We start from the raw sequence: 26,906 nt of genomic DNA on the forward strand, positions 1-26,906 counted from the left end.
CATAGCTTCTGTCTCTCAGTATGGGCACAAGCATGGCTGTTTCCACCTAGTACTGAATGCTGAAAGCCTGCTCAAATTTCAACAACCTTGTTAGTCAAAGTTACAATGGTACCTTGGGTTACAGACGCTTCAGGTTACAGACTCCACTAACCCAGAAACAGTACCTCAGGTTAAGAACTTTGCTTCAAGATGAGAACAGAAATCATGTGGCGGCGGCGTAGCAGCAGTGGGAGGCCCCATTACCTAAAGTGGTACCTCAGGTTAAGAACAGTTTCAGGTTAAGAACAGACCTCCAAAACGAATTAAGTTCTTAACCTAAGGTACCACTGTAGTTTATTTATGGATTGCAATTTCCACAAATACAGTTTCCACAAATCTGTGCTCAAAGCAGTTAACATAAAACTCAAACAGTCTGAATACAGCAGCACAATCTTCGACATTTTTTTATTTTTGAAGCAATTCCCATCAGCCCTGTTTCTGCAACTGGGTGACCTCCTCACAACTCCTGAGGTGCCTAGGCCATCAGGGATCTCCTTACATCAGTAGTAGGCATATTTTACTGGCTCATCACTGAGCTTCCAACTCAAACTCCTGCCTTTCTCAATTGACCTTCCATTCTCTCTCATTTCTTTTGCCCACCCTTCTGGATTCCACTTGAGCTTGCTGCCAAGCTGATGCTCTGCAAGCTGATGCTCAGCTCTGGGACTCCTGTCTCTCCTGCTTTTAAATTGTTCCTAATTTGTGGCTGATTTGGTAAAATTTGAAAAATTAATAAAAACGATTTGACAAAAACAAAGTACATGTGGGGGAATACATCTTTGTTACTCTTTCTCTCATCACAATTCTGCCCAAACTTACCTTCTTTTGTCTCATCCAGTGTTGCATCCTATCATGGGCCAGGAATTGGCTTTACCTGCTGAGCAACAGCCTGAAGGGGCAAAAGACAAAGTGACTCCACCTGCTACTGATCAGCCTTCTTGCTCCTAATGAGAACCAACTGGCTCCAGCTTTCTTAAGCAGGGTTCCAGCCTCAGTCAGTTCCTGGAAACAATGTTCATCATTCCTGTCTTACTTCCCATGACCTTGGACTCTTGGCTTTCTTGACCCGTGGGCCATCTGACTATGTTAACTGAGATATTCCTGACCTTAAGACTTGGCTGAACCTTGCATATTGACTCTGCCTGAACTGGACTCTGAGAAGCCTCCTAAAACTATTTCAAGTCAAAACAGAACCTGACCAGTATGTGCATGTCTACACTATTTTTAGATCTATGACTTCACCTAGCTCCTAACTGCTCCTAGCAGCGGGGGAGAGGGGGCATTTGTATTTCCTTTTCTTCCATTCATCTCCCATGTAGCAGCGGTGGGCTTTCAGCTTTCCAACCAGGCCTCTGCCATTGCACGGAGCTGCCCATACCACCTGCCTGAATCTAAGAGAACAAGGGAGGCCCATTTATTTGACTTGCACCATAACTAGGGGCAAGCCCCCAAACCAGTTAGACAGACGACTTGCCATAGTTTTTAGCTCTCCCATGGGTGATGAACGCAGATGTTGTCAAACCAGCATCTGTTCAGGGCTGCCCCAAGTCGCACAGCAACTGGAAGATGGTGTCAAAAGGGAAGGGAAGTGGGTAGCAGAAATAAGAGAGGAGGAGAGAAAGACTGGCAGAGGAGAGAAGGAAAACGAGGGAGAAAAACAGGGAATTCAGAGAGAGGGAGAAAAGGGGTGGAAGAAAGAGGGGAAAGGCAATGTTTCTGTCCATTTTTGCCTCTGGTCCCAACCACAACTGGTATTCAACCCTCAACTGTTTAAGAGAAAGCAGGCAGTGACAAAACAAAAAGCAAAAAAAAAGAGGTTCCTCACAGCCAATCTGTTTAAAAGGCATCAAACATTTATATTTTTTTAGGTTCCCCATTATATGAATGGATGGTTTTGAAATTCCAAAAGCTTGCTCACCTACCCACCACCAACCCTTTTTGAGAATAGGAACAGTAGCAGCCACTCCAGCATGTGTATTTGCATCCTCCTTACGTGGAACTCCAGAGAAAGTAGAAAACTGACAAGCCCCAAATGATGAAAGCCATGGTAATAGCATTTGATTTGTTAATGATTTTTTAAAAAAGGAAATTGCCCTACAATACCTATGAGGAACTCAAATTTCCTACACAATGTGTGCTGTTCCAAATCTCTTTGTTCTTTTTTACAAAAAAAAAATACTCTGGGGGTGGGGAAAGGAATTGATATCTTAAGGTTCTTTTTAGCAAGCGAATGTAGCTGAAAGGTGACATTTAACACATGTTTGATTTGAAAATTGTTTGTAATCCTTGAACATCAAATGCTAGCAAGAAAGAGGGAGATGGAAAATAGGCAGCTGCATTTGCTGTTCAACATTACCTTGGTAATCGCCCAGACATATGAGCTATTGCGAGCTGTATATAGGGTAAAGTGCAATTGCCCTTGCTGAGAGTGCAACATTACAGCTTCCAGCATTGCATAGCCATTGTGAGGCAGCAGCTCCTGGCAGCATATTTCAGTGACAAAGCAGATGATTTGCAGCATACAGAAGATTTCCCAGGTTTAATACCTTCCTTGCATCTTTACACAAAGGGGCAGGGATGGGGCACCTCAGACCCAAGGGCAAAATGTGACCCACAGGACCTCTCTGTCTGGCCCTCAAAACCCTCCCCAAACCATACCTTTCACTGGCCCTGTTTCACACCTTCTTTGAAGTGGGTGTACAATACAGTCTACTGCACAAAGGTAAAATTTACATTCTTTGTTTCACCCAGTTTTGCCTCTGGTCCCACTCAACACTGGCTATTGGAAGGTTTCCCAGCAGAGAATGTGGCCCTCAGGCTGAAAAGGATTCTCCGCTTTTCCATTACACCAAGCTGGCTCTAAAGGTTTGACAATAGCATGTGATAAAATCTAGCCACCATTTCTACTCCTTTGAGCGTCCCTGAATCTTAAGATGCCCCTTCTCCACCTTACTGTCTTTGCTGCATCATTAATTCTCACACTTAGCGGAAAGGGCTGCATAAGTTGTGACAACTGAGTTGTGGCATATCCCAGCCCCGTAAGGTTAAGCATCTTGACGCAGAGCATGAAATAAAGAACAGCAAAGAGCAAAAAAATCAATAGTCCTGAGCAGAACTCATTTTCAATATGCGAAAGCAGTTTGTGATTAGCAAGGAGCTCAGCAAAAAAGCCATTATTTCCAGCCTCTGCTCTAAAACTTAAATGTCAGCCCATTGCACGAGGCAGCACAAAAACACTCTCACGAGAGAGAAATGGCAGGTAGACCTTAGAAGGCTGGCTATCTGAGGGGGTTGTCAACAGTACATTTGTGGGTAACGGTCCACCTGCCAGTACCTCCTATGGCACAAGCAAAAGGTCTTATTATATAACCCCTCAAATATCAAAATTACTTGGGGTGGCATATCTACACCATTTTTGGTTCTTTCTAACCTTTATATATGAGTAAAACAAAATGTGGAGTAAAACAAAATGACAGCCATTTTGTTTTACTCCACAATCCAGGGCAGTCATTTTGTATTATGGCACATGCAAGACAGCCATATTGTGTTCTTGTTGTTCTTATTATTTGTTTGTTTTATAATTATGTATTGTTACGTATACAGTGGTACCTCAGGTTAAGAACGTAATTCACTCTGGAGGTCTGTACTTAACCTGAAACTGTTCTTAACCTGAAGCACCACTTTAGCTAATGCTGCTGCTGCACCACTGCTGCAATTTCTGTTCTGATCCTGAAGCAAAGTTCTTAACCAGAGGTAATATTTCTGGGTTAGTGGAGTCTGTAACTTGAAGCATATCTAACCTGATGTACCACTGTAATTATGTTTTATAAAAACAACCTTAATATGAAGATCACAGGACAGTTTACGATATAAAAATACCAAACGAGACCAATAACTACCCTCCCTCAAACACATTTAAAAGCCCATAAATTGTTTAGTCAGTCAAAGGCCTGATTACAGAGAAACCACTTTACCTGGCACCTAAAGATATGTAATAAAGGCACCAGGTGGGCCTCCTTGGGGAGAACATTTCATAAATGGGGAGTCACAACTGAAAAGACTCTGTTCTCATGTTGCCGCACCTGGACCTCTTGTGGAGGGAGCACACAAAGAAGGGCCTGAGGTGCCACACCCATTGCAGTCATTTAGCCTAGGGCTTGACGATCAGAAGGTTGGCGGTTCGAATCCCCGCAACAGGGTGAGCTCCTATCGCTCGGTCCCAGCTCCTGCCAACCTAACAGTTCGAAAGCACATCAAAGTGCAAGTAGATAAATAGGTACCGCTCCGGTGGGAAGGTAAACGGCTTTTCCATGCGCTGCTCTGGTTCGCCAGAAGCGGCTTAGTCATGCTGGCCACATGGCCTGGAAGCTGTACGCCGGCTCCCTCGACCAATAAAGCCAGATGAGCGCCACAACCCCAAAGTTGGTCACGACTGGACCTAATGGTCAGGGGTCCTTTACCTTTACACATACCTTAGTAGTCATTTTGTGATTGGTGCCCATGGCACTTTCTCTTTTAAAAATAAATAAATAAATTTTTATTAAATTCTACATAATAAATTTAAACTCAAACAAATCATTCACCTCCTCATTTAGGATTCTTTAAATCCCTTGCCTTCCCTCCGCCCTTCCATGGTTACCATTATCAATCTTTCTTTTCATCTGCTTATCTTATTTTCTCTAACTTGTTAAAAGAACAGTAATCCATTTTTCCATAGTTTTTCATGCATTACAAGCATTACTCGAATGCTGCCAAAGTTTTCAGTTGTTTACAGTGTTCTCTTTAGTACATTATGAATTTTTCCCATTCCTTCTTAAAATTCTTCTCTTCCTGGTTTCTGCTTTTCCCAGTCAATTTCACCATTTCGGCATAGTCCATCATCTTCATCAGCCATTCCTCTCTGGTTGGAACTTTGTCTTCTTTCCATCTCTGGGCCAGTAGTATCCTCACTGCTGTCATCGCGTACATGAATAGTCATTTCTGCTCCCTCAGAATCTCTGTACCTAAAATGCCTAACAAAAAAAGCCTCTGGTTTTTTCACAAATGTTATTTTAAACATTTTCTTCAACTCATTGTAAATCATTTCCCAGAATGCTTAAGTATTCTGAAGAACGTGCCTTCCTTCTCCCTACATTTCTAGCAAACATTGCAAGCAGTTTAGCTAATTTTAGCTAATTTTACAGCTGTTCAATACCACTGTGATACATCATTGTCATGTAGTTTTCCTTCAACGCACAGCACGCTGTAAATTTTAAGTCTTCCCGCCATAATTTTCCCCAAGATGAAAATTGGATATTGTGCCCAATATCTTGTGCCCATTTTATCAGTAACGATTTAACTTCTTCATCCTTAGTATGCCACTCTAGCAACAATTTATACATTTTAGAAAGTGACTTCACATTCTTTTCCACAGAAATTTCTGTTCTAAATCCATTTTTCTCGTCTATTTTAAACACATCATTTACTTGATGGTATTGCAACCAATCTGTAACTAACTGTCATATCTTCAGAACTTTTCGATTCCAATTGTTGTTGTACTTCTGTGAGCAACTCTTTGTAAGTTGCCCACTTACAAAGAGCATGGCACTTTCTCAACATGCCTAATTTACCTGAAGTCCCACATAGCTTGGTGACTCCTATCTTAAATGAGTGAGCTGTGCTCTGTACTTGGAAGTTCAGGAATACATACACACACACACACACACACACACACACACACACACAGAGCCAAATGAAGTTCAACAACTATCATGTGAATAGATAAATATATGAATATAACTACCTAAGAAATTGTTTAATCCTTCCTTTCCTTTATAAAGATCCTTTTTAAAGTCAACAAACCCCAGACACATCGCTTAATTTGCTGTTCTTCCCAGACTGAAGTATATCTTTAATTTTGCATCACTCCTAACAACATACATAGTGTGGATTGAACATACATAGAATTGAACACTAATCAAGAAAAAGGACAGTATCGGACAGTATCGGAGAAAACAGCAAACTATAATTAAGATTACTACCTTAAAATCAATAAAATATCAAGATGAAAACAAACACACATACCTATATGTATTTATGTGTGAGTATACGTGCACGCACGCACACACACACACACACAGACACTCATATGTATATGTATATGTATGTATATTCCAAACCATGACCTTTGGAACATAGAAAGTTGCCTTATACACCAGCCCACTGGTCCACCTAGCTCTGTACTGTCTACACTGATTGGTAGCAGCCCTCCAGAGTTTCAGACAGGAGACATTTCCAGCCCTGCCTAGAAATGCCAGGGATCACACCTGGGACCTTTTGTATGCAATGCAAGTGTTTCTGCCAGTGGCAAAAGAAATGGCTAATTCACACAGCACATAGCTAAACTATAGAATTTGCTCCCACATGAGGCAGTGATGTCCACCAACTAAAGGTAAAGGTAAAGGGACCCCTGACCATTAGATCCAGTCGTGACCGACTCTGGGATGGCAGCGCTCATCTTGCTTTATTGGCCGAGGGAGCCGGCGTACAGCTTCCGGGTCATGTGGCCAGCATGACTAAGCCGCTTCTGGCAAACCAGAGCAACGCACAGAAACGCCATTTACCTTCCCGCCGGAGCGGTACCTATTTATCTACTTGCACTTTGATGTGCTTTCAAACTGTTAGGTTGGCAGGAGCAGGGACCGAGCAACAGGAGCTCACCCCGTTGCGGGGATTCGAACCACCGACCTTCAGATCGGCAAGTCCTAGGCTCTGTGGTTTAACCCACAGCGCCACCTGCGTCCCACCAATTAGGGTGCCTTTAAAAGAGGATTAGACAAATGGATGGAGGATATGGTTATTGGTGGCTACTAGCTAGGATGGCTATGCTCTACCTCAATGGTTAGAGGATGTTTGCTTCTGAATAGCAGTTTCTGGAAGCCACAGGAGGGGAGAGTGCTGTGGCGCTGAGGTCCTGCTTTTGGGTTTCCTGTAGGCAACTGGATGCTGGACGGGGTGGGCCATTGGCTTGATCCAGCAGGTGCTTCTTCTATTCCTTGTCACCCCAGGACAGCCCATCAATTCCAGAAGTCCTGAGATCAATTTGTGAGCCTCTTATTCTGCTGCCATGACAACTACAGCACACAAAATTAGCTGTCTCTTCACTAGGAAGAAACCCCCAGCCCAAAAAAACCCCCAGTATATCCTCTTGAAGCCTTTTGCACTGATTGCTCTCTCACTCTCCCCTTCCTTTTCCCCCTCAAAGCTGGCACATTCCTGAGCCTCTCTGAAACAGTCACTCCAAGCATCCCTGATTGAATGCTGAGTTCTTGACATCTACGAAGAGAATTCACAGTGAGGGGGACACAAGGCTTCTCCGGGACTCTGAATCAACAGGAAATTCTCTGAGACTGGTGTTGTGTTTAGAGCCACCTGTAGTGGACAACTTTTGCCCATGCTGAAATGGTCCCACCTGAAGGGAGAACTGGAAACAAGAGAAGAAACACTGGGAAAGCTCAGGTCCAGGGGCCAAATGCAGACCATCCAGTCCTCTCCAGCTGGCTCTCAGAACTCTCCCCAGGCCAAATCTCTTGCCAGACCTGACTTCTACCCTCCTTGAGTGCTTTTGCCTGGCTGGGATGTGCCCTTGAACTCTGATCATGCTTCTTGCCTCGCTGTAGGAAGCAAGTGTGTCTAGAAACCAGTCTGCTGTACAAAAGTGAAATCTACATCTGTCTCTTCACATACTTTAGATTCTGTTCCTACCCACCACTGGCCTGTGGCCTCCTGGAAAGTTTCACAGAAGGGAATATGGCCCTCGGGCTATATTTTCCCCACCCTGGTTAGACTAATCCAAGTTTGTTTTCAAAGGACTGATATGCTTTTGAAGGATGAATCATGAAGATTTGGTGCTTCACTTTACAGTTAAATGGCATGGGACAAGGTTGTTTGTGTGGGAATTAAACTTTAGTTCCCATTTACAGAGTTATGCAGAAGAGAGCCTGGGTTGTTTGACCCTTTAATTAGTTCCCTTTTACCTCCTATAAAAACTACGCAAGACATTCTCTGTTTAAAGTTTAAATAACATATAACTTTTACTCAGTGTACTTGCACTTGTTAGATTAAATATACAAGACAGATGTTATTTACATTGCTGATACATCTTACATAAGCTTGTCTCTAAGACAAATAGTGTTGCAGGCTGACTAACTGAGGCAGACAGCAGCACAACAGAAAATACCTGCTGCTCTCACACAAAGGACTGTTAATAACTGCCACTGCTGTACCAACGGACATAACTGCCTCAGAGTTCTATAGCCCTTGCAAGCATTAACCCTTTACCTAACATTTTGAATGCTTTCATCCCACAGTTCAGGGGAATGACTTCAACCATATGTTCCTGCCCAGTCCCTGAGATAAGTTATAGAGGCCTTGTGCATAGGCCCCCCTGGAAGATGAATCAGATTGGCAGGCACAAAAAAGCAGAGCCTGCTCAGTGGTAGCCTCACATAAATGGAACTCTCTTACAAATTATTTATCTATGGTGTCGTCAACACAGGCTTTTAAACAGGCCTTTAAAACACAGTTATTTTAGGTTGCTTTTTCTTGAAAGATTCATAGAGATGCTTGTCTGCAACTGTTTTAAGCTGTTTTACTTGATGCATAGCTGGCCTGTGAATGGCTTTAGACTGCCGATCCAAATGGTTGGTTTTTTTACAATGTATTTTGTGGAGTGGTTTGCCCTAAAAGGCAGCCTAGAAATACGGACATTAAAAAAGGCCTCTGGAACAGGCTGCAGAGAGATATAGATATATGTGGATGTAGATATACTTGATGAGAAAAAAACAGAACAAACAGCTGAAAAGTTTTTGAGGATATCCAAAGTAGAACAAATTAGAGTCCCAAAGGCAGAGGACATAAGCCACTTCAGATGGGGTTCAACAGTCTCAAGAAGGCAGATGGAAGATGAAGATCTAGTCTATATCCTGTAATGTATTCCTATAAAAAAATTGAAACTTTCCAACATACTGTACAATATAATAAAAAAACTAATCAAACTAAAGTAAAAAACAAAACAACAGCAAAGAGAAAGAAAAGAGAAGGGGGGGGTGAGGAGAGAATCCTGTAATATATCCTGTAACAAATTCCATGAGTGGACCAGGTTCCCCAAAAGCCAAAATGCTTTGCTTTCCCTTTGCCCAATTTTATATTCTACACTTACGTTTTCTTCAAGTGCAATTTGCAAAAATCTGTGGAACCATTGTTCAAAAGTTAAGCTGACAACCAACTTCCAGGTTTTTGCAATTTCTAACCAAGCAGCTACTAACATGAAGGAAATCAATGTTTTATGCATTAATTTATCATTACACTCCTCCCATACATTAAGTACAGTTGTACCTCGGAAGTCAAACAGAATCCATTATGGAAGTCAGTTCTACTTCCGAAATGTTTGACTTCCAAAGCGCAGCTTCTGGCTGGCTGTGAAAGCCCAGCCAAATGTTCGGCTTCCAAAAGAACATTCAAAAACCAGAACACACACTCCCAGTTTCTATCATTCTGGAGCTGAAACATTCGATTCCCAAGGTGTTTGGGAGCCGAGGTACGACTGTATTGCTAATTGTGGAGTAAGAGGAACCATCAGGCTGCAGTTTGCAAACAAGGCTCCACAGAGCCAAAGGTAGTTTACATAGCTGGAAATCAACATGGTGTCCTCTAGATATTGGCCTCCAACTCCCATCAGCACTAGGCAGCATGGCCAGTCATCAGGCATGATGGAAGCTGTGGTCCATCAACATCAGGAAGGCACTATATTGGCTACCTTTGACATAGTCAAAAGTAAGCTATTGTGGGAAAGGCAAATCAAGAAGTAAACAAGACGAGGCACATGATGAGATGAGGAATTCAGACTGCAGGAATGACTTGGGTTTATTGAACTTACATCTTGATTTGTTTTCACAAACTCTGTGGGGAAGTTAGCTGATGCCAGCTGATTATTGAGCATTCCTTCTGAGTTTATATGAAGTTGTGTCAAGTAATTGTTATCCTATATGTTCCAGCACATTTCTCTTTAATTTGTGTTTATCGCAAGTCCAGTTTTGGGGAGTCAAGTTTGTTGTGCAACAGCAACTTTAAATGTTTAAACTTTAAACTTTAAATGTGTAGCCCGAATTTGCCAGTATGTGGCCAAATCTCTCTTGAAAAGAGTGATGTTCTGGAAGCGTCCTTGGGTGTCAGTTTTATATTACACAGTGTGCCTTAGTTTGGACTGTAGGGTCAACCAACAAGCATTTGGACTTCAACATCAACCTAGAAGGTGCTCTTGATCCACAGAGCCAAATCTGCCTGGTTGGCTGAAGTATCAGAGCACTGGTATGTCTGACTGGTGGTTAGAATCCTTGTTTTGAGACATACACACCCCTTGGTGCCTCACAACTAGTTTAAATATTTGTAAACACAGGTGCTCCACACAAAAGGCACATCAATTGTCTGGGAAGTCAGTTAGCTGGGATCAAACATCAGCTGTAAACCCCAGGGCTGCCATCAGGAGTTGACATAATAGAGCACTTACCAAGCATGGCTAGGGTGGTGGGGCATATCTGAGAGCCTGCTAAGTCAGCTGCTTCTCTTCCTGTTTGCTGTTGGAATCTGCTTGTTTACCCCACACTCTCTCTGCCCTAGAGGGGATGAGATGAGCAAGTGAGTAGTAAAGGTAGCAAGGGCAAATAGCAGCATACACCACCTGATAACTCCCCAGCTTTCTTCCTGACAAGCAAGCATTAACATAGCTGCCTTATACTGTGACGGATGTTTGGCCCACCTAGTTCAGTACTGTCTACTCTGATTGGCAGCAGCTCTTCGGGGTTTTGGACAGGAGCTTTTCAAAACATCACAGAAAGACCGGAAGCTGCCTTCTTCTATGTCAGGCCATTGGTCCATCTAGCTCAGTGTTGCCTACACCGAGTGGCAGCAGCTCTCTGTGGTTTCAGATGGGGTCCATTCCCAGTCCTGCCTGCTGGTGCTGGGGATTGAACCTGGGGTCTTCTGTATGCAATGGTTTCCCATATGGAAAGGAGAATGGGGTCCACTAAAGGAGAGGTCATCACGCTAAGGTTATCCTCAGATATAGGAAGTTGCCTTATAGCAGGTCAAACAAACTATCTAGTTCAGTACTGTCTTCTCTGACTGGCAGTGGCTTTCTCAGTGATTGGCAGTGGGATCTCAGGCAAAGAAGGGATTAAAACAATCCATGTCATGATAGCAATAAGATAGCTCCAATACTACTCACTGGAGGAATATGAGTAAGAGGTGGCTGTTCCCTTCATGTCCTTATTTTGGGCTTCTCTGAGATTGACCATTATGGGAAACGGGATGCTGGACTACATAGTCCTTTGGTTTGATCCAGCAGGGCTCTTCCTATGTGCCTATGTCTTTCAAACATAAGAGCCCTGCTGGATCGGACCAAAGGCCCATCTAGTCCAGCATCCTGTTCTCACAACCAGGTATCTCAAAGGGAAGCAGGAAAATCCAGGAAGGGACAGCTCTTCTCACCTCTTTGTTCAGAACTTTTCCGTAATGTCTCTCCAAGAAGTGCAGATTACCTAAAACCCTCCAACTGGGTTGAAACTCAGTTAGTTAGACTATAATTACATTGGCTTTAATTCTGGTTCAGCCGTTAATATCTGGCCAGTGAAAGAGCTGGACACGTCCTCCTGTTCTCCACCCATTCCACCACCCTCACCTCTGTAAATGTCGAATTATTTTACAGTTGATCATCTGCTGGATTCTCCGACCTTTAAAAGCTGAACACTCTGTGCCTGTTGAATTTTAATCAATTTATATATCTCTCTTTTCTCTTCCCCTCCCTCCCCCCTTGAATGGAAATGTCAGACTACTGGTATGGAATTACTCAGTGCCAGATAATGTGACAAAGACTCCAGAGTTCAGTGTCTGAAGTCATTCAGGAGCAGGGTGCAGCTTGCATTAACAGAGGTAATTTGTGAGATGTGAAAATTAGATGGCTCATGGGAGAACAAGCATATATTTTTCATTAGGTTTCATTTTGAAAGTTCTGGGACCCCATTCTTATTTCATCCAGAGACCTCTGGCCTCATTAAAATCTTGTCAGGGGTTGGTAATGACTGGAAAGTAGCAATGGTGGAGGCCATCAAAGTGTGTGGGGTAACCAAGTTTGTTGAAGGAGCTTAGAGTGAAAGGCTGTGGTGTCCAGACAGTCAGATTTGAATGGACCACAATGGAAGGAGATTTGAATGGACCGCAATGGAAGGATGGCGAGCTATCAAGCATAGCAGGGATGCCACAACATCTGAAGGTCATCTTTAAAAACAAAACACCATACACACTCGCACTACAGCAATTGCTTTAAAAAAGAAAGATTTTGACCCATTATATTAAATGATTTTTTTAAGAAAAACAGGAGAGAGAGAAATTACTTTGTTTACAAGGCAGCTTTCCTTCTAAAAATTTGCTTCATTTGCATCTATAAATAAAGATATGAAAAATGCTAAGGGGAAAACGGGGGTCGATCAGTGGTAGAGTACCTGCTTTGCATGCACAAGGTCCCAGGTTCATTCCCCAGCATCTGCAAGTAGGCCTGGGAGAGATCACAGTCTGAAACCCTGGAGAGCTGCTGCCAGTCGGTGTCGGTATTACTGGGCTAGGTGGACCATTGACTCTGTATAAGCCAGTACCCTATTTTCCTAATGCCCCTGGCAAAAGGCATATTCATGAGTAGACATTAATTGTGTCAGCATTTCCCTTTTTCTCTTTGCAGAGTATTGAGGGTGCAAGGCTCAGAGATAATCTATTTTATCAGAGCCCAGAAAGGTCCACTCTTATTCAAGAAAGGGCAAACCAATTATATCTGTTTAGCTGAAGTTCCTGGCTTTTGGTACAAGGTACAAGCACGTGCCATTTGTAGCAACAACAAAAGAAAGTGCAGATAGACAGAGAAAGGCATCACAATCATCATTTTCATTGTTTATTGTCGCATTTTCTATACCACTGAGAAATCTGAATACAGTAATTAAGCAGTATATAAATGACTTTTATATGCCTGTTGTCTTTGTCCATGGAGTTTTCTTGGCAGGGATACTGGAGTAGCTTGCCAGTTCCTGCTCCAAGGTGGATCACATTTGGTCAAAACTCTCCACTATGACCTGTCCATCTTGGGTGGCCCTGCACGGCATAGCTCATAGCTTCTCTGAGTTGTTCAAGCCCCTTCGCCACGGCAAGGCAGTGATCCATGAAGGAGTTCCATGAAGATCAAACCTCTCCATTCTTAAGGAAATCAGCCCTGAGTGCTCACTGGAAGGACAGATCCTGAAGCTGAGGCTCCAATACTTTGGCCACCTCATGAGAAGAGAAGACTCCCTGGAAAAGACCCTGATGTTGGGAAAGATGGAGGGCACAAGGAGAAGGGGACGACAGAGGACGAGATGGTTGGACAGTGTTCTCGAAGTGGCCAACATGAGTTTGACCAAACTGTGGGAGGCAGTGAAAGACAGGAGTGCCTAGCGTGCTCTGGTCCATGGGTTCGTGAAGAGTCGGACACGACTAAATGACTAAACAACAGCAACATAAATGACTTAAATAATTAAGTAAGATCTTCATCAATAATAATAAGGAATTATATCCAGTGCTAGTCCTACTCAGATTAGGTCCATTGAAAATATCAGATATAACTATTAGAGTCATTAATTTCAGTGGGTGTAATCTGAGTAGGACTTAGTTGGAGACAACCCTAGGTTTCTAACATTGCCTTTGCACCCAAGGCAGGAAACAGCAAAGTAGCAATTAAGAAATGGAATAACCAAAAAGTTTCAAGTCTGTGAGCATTCAGAAAAGGATGCTGTGATTGCTAAGACCCAGCATGTGTTTTTCAAAAATAAGTCATGCCAGACTAATCACATTTCTTCTTTTTTTATGGCATTACAAACTTGGTGGATCAGGAGAATGCTGTGGACATAGCGTATATTGATTTCAGTAAGGCTTTTGAGAAAGTACACCATGAAATTCTCACAAGGAAGCAGGTAAAATATAGGCTGGATGAGGTAACTGTTAGGTGGATTTGTAGCTGGTTGACTGATCGAACCTAAAGAGTACTTATTAATGGTTCCTCGTGATGCGGGGGGAAAGTGACAAGTGGGGTGCTGCAGGGTTCTGTCCTGGGCCCACTGTTGTTTAACGTCTTTATAAATGACTTTGATATAGGAATTGAGGGAATGCTCATCAAATTTGCAGATGACACCAAACTGGGAGGGGAAGCTAATGCTGTTCCCAGGAGTCCAGGTTCCCAGCTTGATAACACAGTACTCATACGTAATTTAAAAGTAGGATTTTTGCAAAAACAAGCAATTAGCTCCGGACAGCTCTAGCCAAGCCTCTGGTATCATCACTCAGTTGACTCTTCTAAAGAATCCTTCCTCTTCCAGAAGAATAAACGGAACCTATGACCCCCGTGTTTCTATTATTCTGTTTCCTGTCATACACCCTCCCCCAGCAATGACTTCGTGGTCTCATTGGATCCCCTCCAACTTCTTCCTGAGAAGACAGGCTGTCAATCTTCTCTTCCACGCCTGTTTGTGACTCTTGCGAGCCGTGGCTGCATTCCAACCCAGTCTTATTTGGCTGACTCTCAAGGTGAAGAGGAGCCGGGTTCGGCATCTGCCTCCTGGCCTCTCTCTGAGAGAAATCTGACCCTGTCATTTGCAAACTGCAGTCTTCTACCGGCTGCATTCCTAAGCTGGGAGCTAGAGTATTCATGACATCACCCCCTCCCCTAGGATCCTCCTCATCCTGTTCCCCCTCTCTCTCAGGGTAGCTACCTAAGCCTTCCCACCACTCCTCACTCTCTTCCCATTCACCCCCAACTTGATTGTCCTCCTCTCTTTCGAGCCCCCACTCTGCCTCACTTTCTTCATCTTCCACCAGCACCTTCTGTACATCCCTCCACCCTCTTGGTTTGGGTTTGTTGGGGTACCTGCGGGGGAACTCCGTCTGTAACCTAGGGGCGTGCATGTTCCCAGAATCCTCCCATGACTTTTCCTCATCTCTGTAACCCTTCCAAGACACTAGATACTGCAGTCTCCTCCCCTTCCAGCGAGAGTCTGCAATTGTGACACCTCGTATTCTGGTTCCCCTTCTATCATTAGAAGAGGGGGGAGCCTCTTTTTGTGTTTGATACAGATGTGGCAGCATCATGGGAGACAACAGTGACCCATGAAATAAAGGATGTATCTTCATGGATTCAGGCAGTCGAAGCCTGAACGACACAGGGTTAATTTGCTTCACCACTTCAAACGGTTCCACCCTCTGAGGGCCCAACTTCCAGTACCTCACATTTTTCAGCAAGTCCTTGGTAGACAATCACAACTGATCCCCCACCCTTATCTCCTTGCTTGGCTGTCTATGCTTATCCACCTCACTCTTGCATTTGTCTTTAGCTCACTCCAGCTGCTCTTGAAGTAAGCTGTGCAGAGCTTCTAGTTCCTCTGCAAACTGTTCAGTGGCTGACACTGCCAGGCTGTCTTCTTGCCCTGGGAAGATGCATGGGTATCATCCCAGGCAGACAAAGAAGGGAGTCTGTTATGTAGATGAGTGTACTGCATTGTTGTGAACCCAATCATCTTGTTGATACATGTAGCATCACTGGTACTGTTACAAGGTGGCATTTGTCCTTTCTGACTCCATTTGTCTGCGGGTGTCCAGCAGACGTGAGGCAAACTTCTAGTTGCATCAGTTTCCTCCAAAACTGGGAGGTAAATTGTGTTCCTCTATTATAGATGACTCTCTGAAGCAATCCATGCAGTTTAAACACATGTTCCACAAAGAGCTGTGCCATCTCCTGCACCGAGGGAAACTTCCTACAGGGCACAAAATGTGCCATCTTTTTAGAACAGATTTAAAAGGTAAAGGTACCCCTGCCCGTACGGGCCAGTCTTGACAGACTTTGGGGTTGTGCGCCCATCTCACTTAAGAGGCCAGGGGCCAGCGCTGTCCGGAGACACTTCCGGGTCACGTGGCCAGCGTGACATCGCTGCTCTGGCGAGCCAGAGCTGCACACGGAAACGCCGTTTACCTTCCCGCTAGTAAGCGGTCCCTATTTATCTACTTGCACCCGGGGGTGCTTTCGAACTGCTAGATTGGCAGGCGCTGGGACCGAAAGACGGGAGCGCACCCCACCGCGGGGATTCGAACCGCCGACCTTTCGATCGGCAAGCCCTAGGCGCTGAGGCTTTAACCCACAGCGCCACCCACGTCCCAGAACAGATTTACCACCACCCATATCACTGTCTGTTACTGCGACTCTAGTCGGCCAGTGATAAAGTCCACAGCCCTTGGGGAGTGGGGAGCAGTTGGAGCAGCCCTGTTGGCGTGTCACAGAGCCCACCTTATCAGCCTCTGGTTAAGGTATTGAGCCATCTGCCAGTGTTCGAGATTCTTGTGATCAGTGCACACTTCCACTTGGTGTTGCACCCCCTTTAGAAAGTGTCAGCATGTCCCCAGAGTGTCCCAGAAAGCCAGCAATTCTTTTCCCCAAATAGTGTAATTCTGCTCTGATGGATTCAGCTTTTGAGTGGTAGGCACATGGTCTCAGGTCCCCATTATCACCCTCTTGCAACAGAACTGCCCGTAGTACCCTGTTGGACACGTCGGTCTCCACTGTCATAGGCCGGTGCGGGTTGGGATGAGCTAAGTACTCTTCTGAGACAACATTGCCTTGAGTCTCTTGAACACCCTCTGGGCCTCTTCTGTCTAGATTGGATGGCCATCTGTCATGGATGCTTTAGTTGAGATTCCTGCATTGCAGGGGGTTAGACTAGATGTCTCTTGGGGGCCCTTCCAACTCTAAAATTCTATGATTCTGTGATTCCATGAAAAGCTCTTGAACCAATGCCTAGAAGCATGGGGCAAGTGGGAAACCGCCCAAGTGTGCTTTTTAGGCACAAGACATGTGGATGAGCCCTACATAAAGATTAGAGTTGAATGACAACTGAATGCAAAAATTCAGTTTGTTAAGCCTGTTGAGCAGTGTTAAAAGACCACTATTCCCTACCCTCCAACATTCCTCAGTTGAACATAGGGACATTTCTCTCTCTCTCTCTCTCTCTCTCTCTCTCTCTCTCACACACACACACACACACACACACACACACACACACACACGACTGACTCTCCTTGATCCCCCACCAAAGAGCATTTCCTATCAGAATAAAGGTGAGTGGAAGAATGAGGAAATCCCAACAAAAGAACAGTGGCAAGAAAAATTGATGAGCTATGCAGAGTTGGCTAAATTGACATAAAAACTCTGGGACAAGGACAACTGTGACTTTAAGAAAGAATGGGAACTTTTTACAAATTAAAAGACAACAAAATGAACTGGACTGCTTGGCAGGTTTTGAATAAACACACACAAATTTTTTGGTTGATAACATGATAGATAGACAAGGTAAGGATATGTATAATTTTATAACATGCAGAGAATAATATGTGCAGAGAAATCAGAGAGCGGAGCTGAGGGAAGTCCCTGGTGGGGGGGAGGGAGGGATGGAAGGGAGGGGGAGAAAAAAGGGGGGAAATAATGTATGTGGATATATGGTTTGATAATTTGTTATGTTGAAATTGCTTAATAAAATACTTTTAAAAAGAATAAAGGTGAGTGCCAGCACCACCACATCAATGGGACACAGCGCAAATGACCTCCACCGCCCTGAGAAAACCCCTTAATCCTTATTTTATTTTATTCTTTGGTAGATTTACCAAAACACACACACACACACACACACAAAAACACACCACCAATAAATAAATTTCGGAAAGAGGAAAATTTAGACACAGATGCACAAAGCATTTCTTTTTTAGAAAAATAAATCAAAATTCCTTCTGCTTCACTTTGCTCCCCCCCCCCCTTTTCTTCCCACCCAGGGCAGCCCTGCCCTCTGCCTGCACTTCAGAGCCAGTGCATCATGTGGGGCTGGGCCTTTACAGCAGCAGTGTCTCCTCCTCGGCCACTACAGCAGCCACTAGGAGCAGCAGCCATGGAAAGGACATGGAGAGGCAACTGGATACTCCATTGTAGCTGCACCTGCAGCTGCTTTGGACAAGCGCTGGCTCATACTCCTCCCCAAGCTCGGTGGCGGCAGCACTGACATGAGTAACAGGGACATTCTGGGATCAACTCAGAAGCCAGGATGGCTTTCATAATTCTGGAACTGTCCCTGGAAAATCGGGACACTTGGAGAGTATGCTGTCCCGCTCCCAAAGCTATAGTCCCAGTGTTCCTTCCAGGAAAAAGACTTAACTGTTAAACCACTTTGGGAATTGTAGCTCTGGGAGGGAAATAGGGGGTCTCCTAACAACTCTCAGAAGCTGGTGCTGTGGGTTAAACAACAGAGCCTAGGGCTTGCTGATCAGAAGGTTGGCGGTTCGAATCCCTGTGACGGGGTGAGCTCCCATTGTTCGGTCCCTGCTCCTGCCAACCTAGCAGTTCAAAAGCACATCAAAGTGCAAGTAGATAAATAGATACCGCTCCGGCGGGAAGGTAAACAGCATTTCCGTGCGCTGCTCTGTTTCTCCAGAAGCAGCTTAGTCATGCTGGCCACTGACCCGGAAGCTGTATGCCGGTTCTCTCAGCCAATAAAGCAAGATGAGCACTGCAACCCCAGAGTTGTCCGCAAATGGACCTAATGGTCAGGGGTCCCTCTACCTTTACCCTTAACAACTCTCAACATCCTTACATTTTCCAGGTTTCTTTGGAGAGAGCTATGGGTGTAAAAGTAGCATGATATTACTCTAAAAGTATACTGAAGGTGTGGTGTAAGCAGGAAGTGGAGCATTCAGTGCTTGGTGTTCCTTTCCCTAGGATGTGATTGCAGGGAATTGTAAAATCCACTGATGATGACTTCTAGAGGCTACTTAACAAGGCGTGGAGGAATAGACTGCACCAATGCCCAAGGAAGATAGAGTGTGCACAATTCTCAGAGCTTCTCACAGAGCCCGTTTGACCTGATGGGAGCTGTGCTTGGTGCATTTTGTGAATCATTATCTCCTGCAAGTTCACACACTCAGTCATGCTACAGCAGTCCCATTGACTTTGGTGCAGGGTAGCTGGCTGTGACTGAAGGACATGACTGGCAAAAAAAGAGTTCTCTTTTGCAGCACCTGTTCCCCTATAGGCTAAGAAAACATCAGAGAAGATACAGCCTTGGCGGTAAGGGGGAGAAGGACACCAAGGTTGCTCAACTCCTCTTATGCAACAAACTGATATTAAAACAAGAGTGAGGAACAAAAGAGTGATCTGCAAAGATGTGTACCAGGCAGTTGCAAACACTGGTACTTTGGCTGATAATAGTTTGTACTATAGATAGGGTGGCCACATAGGAGCAGATGCACCCACCTCAAAGAAGTGCACACTTGCAATTCTCACATTCTCAGAAGGTAAGAAAGCCTCATGAGTGAGCATACCACACCTCATCTTTAAAAGCTTGGTGAGAAGGGCAAGGATATTTGTTGAGACATCTTCATTCCTTCTGTCCAGTTCTGAATGTCTTGTCCTGCCCCTGAGCTCATGACTCTTGAGCACCATATCTACTGCCAAGCCTGCTCTTTTGCTTGCCTTCTTTTTCTTAGTTATAAGTAAGATTCTCTGCTTGCATGTTTTGGGGAGGTAGCCAGAACCCTTCCTTTCTGACATAGGAAACTGCCCTGTCCTGCATTAGGATGCTTTTCCATTCAGCCCAGCATTGTCTGACTGGTACCGGCTCTCAAGGGTCTCAGGTCAGAGTCTTTCCTATCAACTTCTGTCTGAACATGAAATGGATTTAAACAATTAATTGGGCATGAAATGGGTTAAACCAGGAATCGTTTACATGCAAAGCAGGTGCTGTATCACTGAGCATTGGTCAAGCGGACATACCAGGGATTGAACCAGGGATCTTCCACATGCAAAGGAGGTGCTCTGCCTCTGAATTACTGTATGTCCCAAATGGGAGTGTCAGTAAAACACTGAATGGAAAAGAAAACATTGATACAATTGTATAGATAGTTAAATATCAAGTATTTACAAAAAACCCAAACCGTGCTTTTTTTTAAAAAAAAAGCATTTAAAAAATACATTGAATTTTCCATAAGGCTCACCATCGCCATCTAGTGTCACATTGTATATTGCATGAAAAACACACTTAAAACATTTTATTTGCAGCTGTATACCTGAGTCGTCAGTCCTGACTCAGGATCTGAGCTTTTTCAACTGAATCACAGGCATGTAATGCAGGCATGGGGAACCATTTCAGACTAAGGGATGCATTCCTTTCTGAACATTATTCAGGGGGCAATGCGGCAGTGGTGGGTGGAGTCAGAAGTAAAAGTGAGAGGAGCAATACATGTAGATTTTACCTCTGTACTGTAGGCTAGGTTCTACACACACACACCTCCATCCTCCATCCAGGCAAGCAAGCAAGAAGCATGACCAGAACTCCAGCAAGGCAAAAACACTCAATGAGGGGCTTGCCTGGGGAGATGGGGTGTGGCTGAGGAGGAATAGCCTGGGGAGAGTCCCAAGGAACAGACAGAGAGGACTGCATTTGATCCCCAGGCCTGAGATACCCCACCCTTCCTGCATTTAAACCCAACTTCATTATAAAAGTCCTGAGCAGATTGTGATAGAGTTAAATGGCAGAATATATTCTTATGAATACCCCGAATCTCTACCAAACGGCAACAGGACCCAGGGGGTTCCTGATGTTCCTCCAGGATTGTGTTTCCATTGGGAAAAACAAGGCACAGCGCAGACTGTCTTTAAGAAATGTGGTTTATTGGACACACATTTACATGTGGAACCTCCCATGGAGAGGGTGCAGAACATTGTACCCCAAGTGTGTCTCTCATTGTCCCTCTCCTAGCTTTAGCAAGCTTGAGTCCAGAGCATCAGTCAGTCATGTCTCCTGGTCTCTTGGTGCAGCTTCCTCCAGCCAGCACCAATATGGGCTTTTGTTCTCCCAGAACACCTTTAGAATTTCAAAAGGGACAATTTAACCTGTGACATCACACCCTCCCTTCACCTGGGCAATCTGCCAATTCTCCTTAGAGACAGGTGGGAAGGCCAGCTCCTTTGCATTGCCAGTGATGCTTAATGGCTCAGTGCTTGGTTCCCCATTGTTCCTTAATGGCTCTGCACTTAGCTAGCCTGCCCAGGCTGGTTGCATAAGCTAACCCAGGAATTTCTTCTCTGGCACATTTCTGCAGCTTGTATTTTCCTTCATATCCCAGATATTGTCTAAATAATACCATTTATTAATTTCTACCATTGACTAACAGACTCCAGTGTGCTAGATCTATTGCAATATATATTTCTGCTTGACAACAACACATGGTCATATTGTATGTCTGTATCCTTCATTCTGTTGTAAAAGAGAGGCCTTGAAGAGTCTTAAAGCACCTCCTTATACATCAATTTGCAACATGCACAGGTCAAGACACCCTGCTACAAAAGCATGTTTGCTGTAAAGAGTGTGTGTGATTATTATTCTCTGCTTGCCCCTTTAACATGGATTGGGAACATATTTGTATATTTCAGAGGAGTAAAATGTCACGTAATAAAGACTCCCATGCCCGTTATAACTGACTCCAATGTGTACAGGTATCTTTAAGTAAAAATGGTTTGTGAGAGAATCTACACTGGAAAAAGAAGGTCAACTAAAAATAGGCCACTCACTATATTTAACAAGATAACCAAGCTAACTATTGTAGGGTGGATAACAAACCAGGATGAAAATGTGAGTAGTGAGGAGCAACAGGAACAATAAAGAATAAAAGTCTTATAAAATATATTCCTTACATTGCCGATTACATTCTGCATCTATTTCAGAGGCATGTGGATGTGCATTTGTTTTGGGGCTACAACAAATGTTTCATGGGTGGGCAGGGGGGAAGGTTTAAAATATTTCCTGAGTAGCTCTGCATTTGAAACACCTTCACCTCTTTTGAGCTTCTTTGCAGTCTAGAAGAGGATGGTGCCCATTGGGATTGCTAGGGCAAAAGGCAATGGTTGGTGGAGCCAGATCCAGTGACAGAGACAGAATCAATGAAGGGCAGAGTTCAAGAAGGCAACACTGAAACTAATGAAAAGGAAACTGACAGCCAGTGCTACCTCCTGGACTGGGTGTAAGTCAGAAGACCAGTGGGTAGGGGATGGCTGAGGTTGCTGGGGCAGTGTCCCATTCACCTTAATGGACCAGCCTTCACTGTTGCAGCCATTGTTCTGCTTCTTGTTTAGTTTTTTTAGCCAGCCAGTTTTTTCCTAATCACTCAGGGCTTTTCTTCTGTTCACTGCATGATCCTAGCCAGTCAGGGATCATATTGTGAGCAGAATGGCATGGTGGTATAACCAGCATGGTCAGTTCTGGACTAGGACTCACTGTATGGCTTCACGCCAGTCACCATTTCTCAACCCAAGCCACCTCACAAGGTTGTATTAAGGTTGAAATGGGGAGGACCATGCATGCTACCTTGAGCTCCTTGGAGGGAAGATGGGATATGAATTTGCCGACGTGGGGATCCAGGGCACAGTCCTTCAATGGCTGGGCTCGTTTCTTTCTGGTTGGGGACAGAGGGTGGCGCTTGGGGGGGAATTGTCATTGCGCCACTCCTTGGTGTGTGGAGTACCTCAGGGTGCAATACTCTCCCCGATGCTTTTCAACATCTTTATGCGCCCCCTCGCCCAGCTTGTCTGGAGTTTTGGGCTGGGCTGCCATCAGTATGCTGATGACACCCAACTCTATCTGTTGAGGGATGGTCATCCTGACTTGGCCCCAGACACACTGATCAGATGTTTGGAAGCTGTGGCTGGATGGTTACGTGGGAGCCAGTTGAAATTAAATCCTTCGAAGACAGAGGTCCTCTGGCTGGGTCGGGACGATGTGGGATTGGGGGGGGCAACTCCCATCTCTTGCGGGGGCGCAATTAGTGCCAGCACCATCCATTAAGAGTTTGGGTGTAATCTTCGACACCTCCCTTTCCATGGAGGCGCAGATTGCAGCTATAACAAAGGCGGCATTTTTTATCTCCGCCAAGCAAAGCAGTTGGCTCCTTACCTGACCTAGCCACTGTGATCCACACAATGGTCACCTCCAGACTGGATTATTGTAACTTGCTCTACATGGGGCTGCCCTTGAGACTGACCCAGAAACTCCAGCGGGTGAAGAATGCCGCGGTGAGACTCCTTACGGGGTCCTCACTGCGAGATCACATTCACCCGGTGCTATACCAGCTGCACTGGCTCCTGGTGGAGTACAGCATCAGGTTTAAGGTGCTGGTTTTAACCTTCAAAGCCCTATACGGCCTAGGACCCTCGTAACTATGGGACTGCTTCTCCTGGTATGTCCCACAGAGGAACTTACGGTCTTCAAACAAAAACATCTTGAAGGTCCCAGGCCACAGAGAGGTTAGGCTAGCCTCAACTAGAGCCAGGGCTTTCTCGGCTGTGGCTCCAATCTGGTGGAACGCTCTGTCACAAGAGACTAGGGCCCTGCAGGACTTGACATCTTTCCGCAGGGCCTGCAAGACAGAGCTGTTCCACCAGGCCTTTGGCCAGGGCACAGCCTGACTCCCTCCTTTGGCAATACTCACAGAACTCTAGCCCAATGGTTGCCATTAATCTGATTGGAATTAATTTTATAATGAAATGATTTTATAATGTTTTATCATTTTACTGTTGTTAGCTGCTCTGAGCCTGGCTTTGGCTGGGGAGGGCGGGATATAAATAAAAATTATTATTATTATTATTATTATTATTATTATTATTATTATTTAATAGTCAATACTGTAGATAAGTGCAGCAAATCAGATTAAGCGATTGTGTCACATGACTAAAGAAAACCTAATTGAAGCACAGTTTGGGTATACAAACATGAAGAATAATAATCACACAAGGGAGAGAAGCAGAGCATATTTGCTCATCCTCTCCCTGCTATACACCCCTACTCTGCTCCTTCCCCAACACTTTCCACAAGTTGAGGGCATGTCTACAGTGGGGGAACCTACTGAATGTGCATTGGTTGTTCCTATGAGCTGGAACCATGAACACTACTGTACTGAAGTTTCCAAATTCTTCTTGTTGCTAGCTCAATCTGTTTCTGTAATGAAACCTAAATCAGTGTGAGGTTTAGTAGATTTCCAATATCACCATCAATTTAAATTTAAAAACCTAAGGTTGTATATCACCATGTTTTATTTAGAGTAGACTTATTGAAATTAATGGATCTTAGTCACATCCGTTAGTTTCAGTGGATCTACTCAGAGCTGAGCTAACAGTAGATATGGCCCAGAGCTTCTAAAAAGAAGACAATTCACCTGTACTAGCCATGTAGATGGGGCTCATCAGGGCTATTTTTCTAGAAAAAGAGGTGCTGGAACTCACCATGAAAACCTCTTTCATTCTCTTAGAATGGCAATGACACCCACCTGAGAGGCACACTTGAGACATGCACTTCCTGCGAGTTCCCCCTGAAAAAAGCGCCAACCCAGACCCAAGGCAAGTTGGGTGCAGAAGGAGAACAGAAGTGGTTGTGGTCTGCCCAGGAAAAGCCAGAAAGGACCGAGGTGAGTGGGAGGACAGTGTTAAGAGGGTGAAAAGAGTCCTCTTGCCTTGGCCAAGATGGAGAGGCTACCTGAGTGGCCCCCTCCTCTTACCTCTGTACCTCCTTGTACATGGGAAAAAATTGCAAGTGGAAAACTATTATCTTATTTGATATTTACGGTGTGGGCCTGCTGATGGGGGAATTCAAAGCAATTAAAACCTATTCTTTATTGTTTGGCATTGCTACAGGATTTTAAAGTTGGTCACAACTTGGTATTTGTGTATGGGAAAGGGAAGGTAGTGCTAGGACTACCTTCTGAGAGTCCTTATGCTGCCCTTCCAAAACCTTTCCCCATTTGTGGGGAGGAAAGGTTAAGGCCATTGAAATCTAGTCTTCTTGGCTTGCTACCAATACAGTGGTACCTCTGGTTACGAACTTAATTTGTTCCAGAGGGCCATTCTTAACCTGAAACCATTCTTAACCTGAAGCACCACTTTAGCTAATGGGGCCTCCCGCTGCCGCTGCGCCGCCACCATGCGATTTCTGTTCTCATCCTGGGGCAAAGTTCTTAACCCAAGGTACTACTTCCGGGTTGGCGGATTCTGTAACCCGAAGTGTTTGTAACCCAAGATGTTTGTAACCCGAGGTACCACTGTACTGGAGTATAAAAGTGGAAACTGGATTTTGAACTGCAGCCACCGTTAAAATTCACCTCAGCAGAGGAGATTTGGATTAAGACAATTAAAGTACTCTGTTGGGGGAATATAAGAAAGACATATCTGGGCTGGAGGAATCTACAGATCACTGAAATAGGTTTCCTGTATATAAATCGGAATTTTAAGGAGGAAAAAAAGAAACTGGCAAGAGAGGTTGATATACCTATTTATAAGAATCTTCCAAGTGCTGCAACTCTTCATTCTACCCTGAGACATTTTAGAAAATTGTATACTGAGTTTAGTACTCTCTCTCCTGGACAATTAAGTGGTAATTCTTATGGATATATTGTTTCTGTCTCTTCTTTAAGGTAGATATTTGTTATATATGAATATCAAACTTTGGATTTTATGTTAAATTGCATATGTGTATAAAGTAAACGGGTCGAAAGAAGTGGGGTAGTGGGAAAGCACAAAAACTGTTACAGTTTACTGGGAACTTACCTTGAATGGCCTTGAAACTGATAAGGTGGTGGTAAAAACTGGCTGTTTTGAGAACAACGGAAAGATGAAAATATGACAATGATTAAACCGTCAGAGTTGAGTCTGGACAGAAGGGCCCAAGTAGTAGGGAGGCTGGACACATAGATGCAAGTGTGAGTATGACTGTTGTGTATCAAAACTAAAGAAACAAATTGTAAGGCTGATTATGATCTCTCACAATAAAAATTGTTTTTTCCCATTCACTTTTTGTAAATAATTACCATTCTCATACAATTTATGCTTTGTATCAAAGTGCCCCATCCACTGTATCAAAGTGCCCCATAGGTGGGGCAGAATGATACAAACCCATTTTTTACTCAAGTCATTATATTCTTATCTTCTAACTTTAATTGTTCTTTTGATTGCTATTATAATATTGATTAGTTATGCAATGCATAAAGCAATTTTTTTTATGATTTGACTCATTTTGGTACATAAAATATGTGATTGAATTTTTCTGCATCAATCTGCCCCACTTCGCCCTACAGAACCCGGGCGATAAATCGCAATCTGAATTGGTGAATCTTTTTTTCTGAATTGAAAAAAGAATTCATGAGGGAAATTATGGCTAAAATAACAGATGAGTTTACAACCCGAATGGACCAAAGCAGTAAAAGGGTGACAGAACTGATTGAAACAATAGAGTTTTGGACAGGGAGAATTGAGGAAGGGGATGTCCCTAGGCAAAAGTTGGAGAAGAAGCCTGAAAAACTGGGAAAAGATATGAAGAAAGTCCAAAAGAACAGGGTAGATTTGCAAGTTCTGTGGTTTAGGCAGAAAACACTTGAGGAGGCCTTGGTGAAGAAAACGAAGCAGAAAATACAACCTCTGAGACTGTGAGAACTTTGGAGGGAAGGCAAGCTGGATCTGGAACTTGCCTCAAATGACAGAGTTAGGGGAAAGAGTAAGTATGCCAGAGTTAGGGGAAAGAGTGGGAAATAGTCTTGGAAATGGTTATTGTTTATGTGTAAAATTTTGTAGATATTGGTACATTAGCAGGCTTTGATTAAACACTTGCAATTAGTAGAGATGGGGATAAAATTAGAAGAAAAAATAATAGTTAAGCACAGGTGTGGAATGCAGAAAGTTGTTTTAAATG

The 26,906-nt window shown here is 44.0% G+C and overlaps 2 long non-coding RNA genes across 4 annotated transcripts in view; one reads left to right on the plus strand and one right to left on the minus strand.

Annotated features, from left to right (window-relative positions):
* The window catches only part of LOC309361588, a 434,430-nt gene extending 416,853 nt beyond the window's left edge, over positions 1–17,577 (minus strand). Inside the window, exons 1-2 of the long non-coding RNA XR_014164536.1 lie at positions 16,294–17,577; positions 13,970–15,922 (exon numbers count right to left, since the gene is read on the minus strand). This is a non-coding gene — a long non-coding RNA (uncharacterized lncRNA). The remainder of the gene's footprint in view (positions 1–13,969; positions 15,923–16,293) is intronic.
* Positions 1,411–13,028, plus strand: LOC309361569. 3 transcript variants are annotated; one of them, XR_014164513.1, is made up of 4 exons: positions 1,411–2,904; positions 7,283–10,386; positions 11,905–12,006; positions 12,809–13,028. It is a non-coding gene; the product is annotated as an uncharacterized lncRNA (long non-coding RNA). The 3 variants fall into 3 exon arrangements; XR_014164515.1 differs by lacking the exon at positions 12,809–13,028 and having other exon boundaries at positions 1,411–2,086; positions 2,791–2,904; positions 11,905–12,272; XR_014164514.1 differs by lacking the exon at positions 12,809–13,028 and having other exon boundaries at positions 11,905–12,272.
* Positions 17,578–26,906: the final 9,329 nt, after the last annotated feature.

This window comes from Podarcis melisellensis, assembly GCF_964234715.1.
Source record: "Podarcis melisellensis genome assembly, chromosome: Z".
Taxonomy (NCBI): domain Eukaryota; kingdom Metazoa; phylum Chordata; class Lepidosauria; order Squamata; family Lacertidae; genus Podarcis; species Podarcis melisellensis.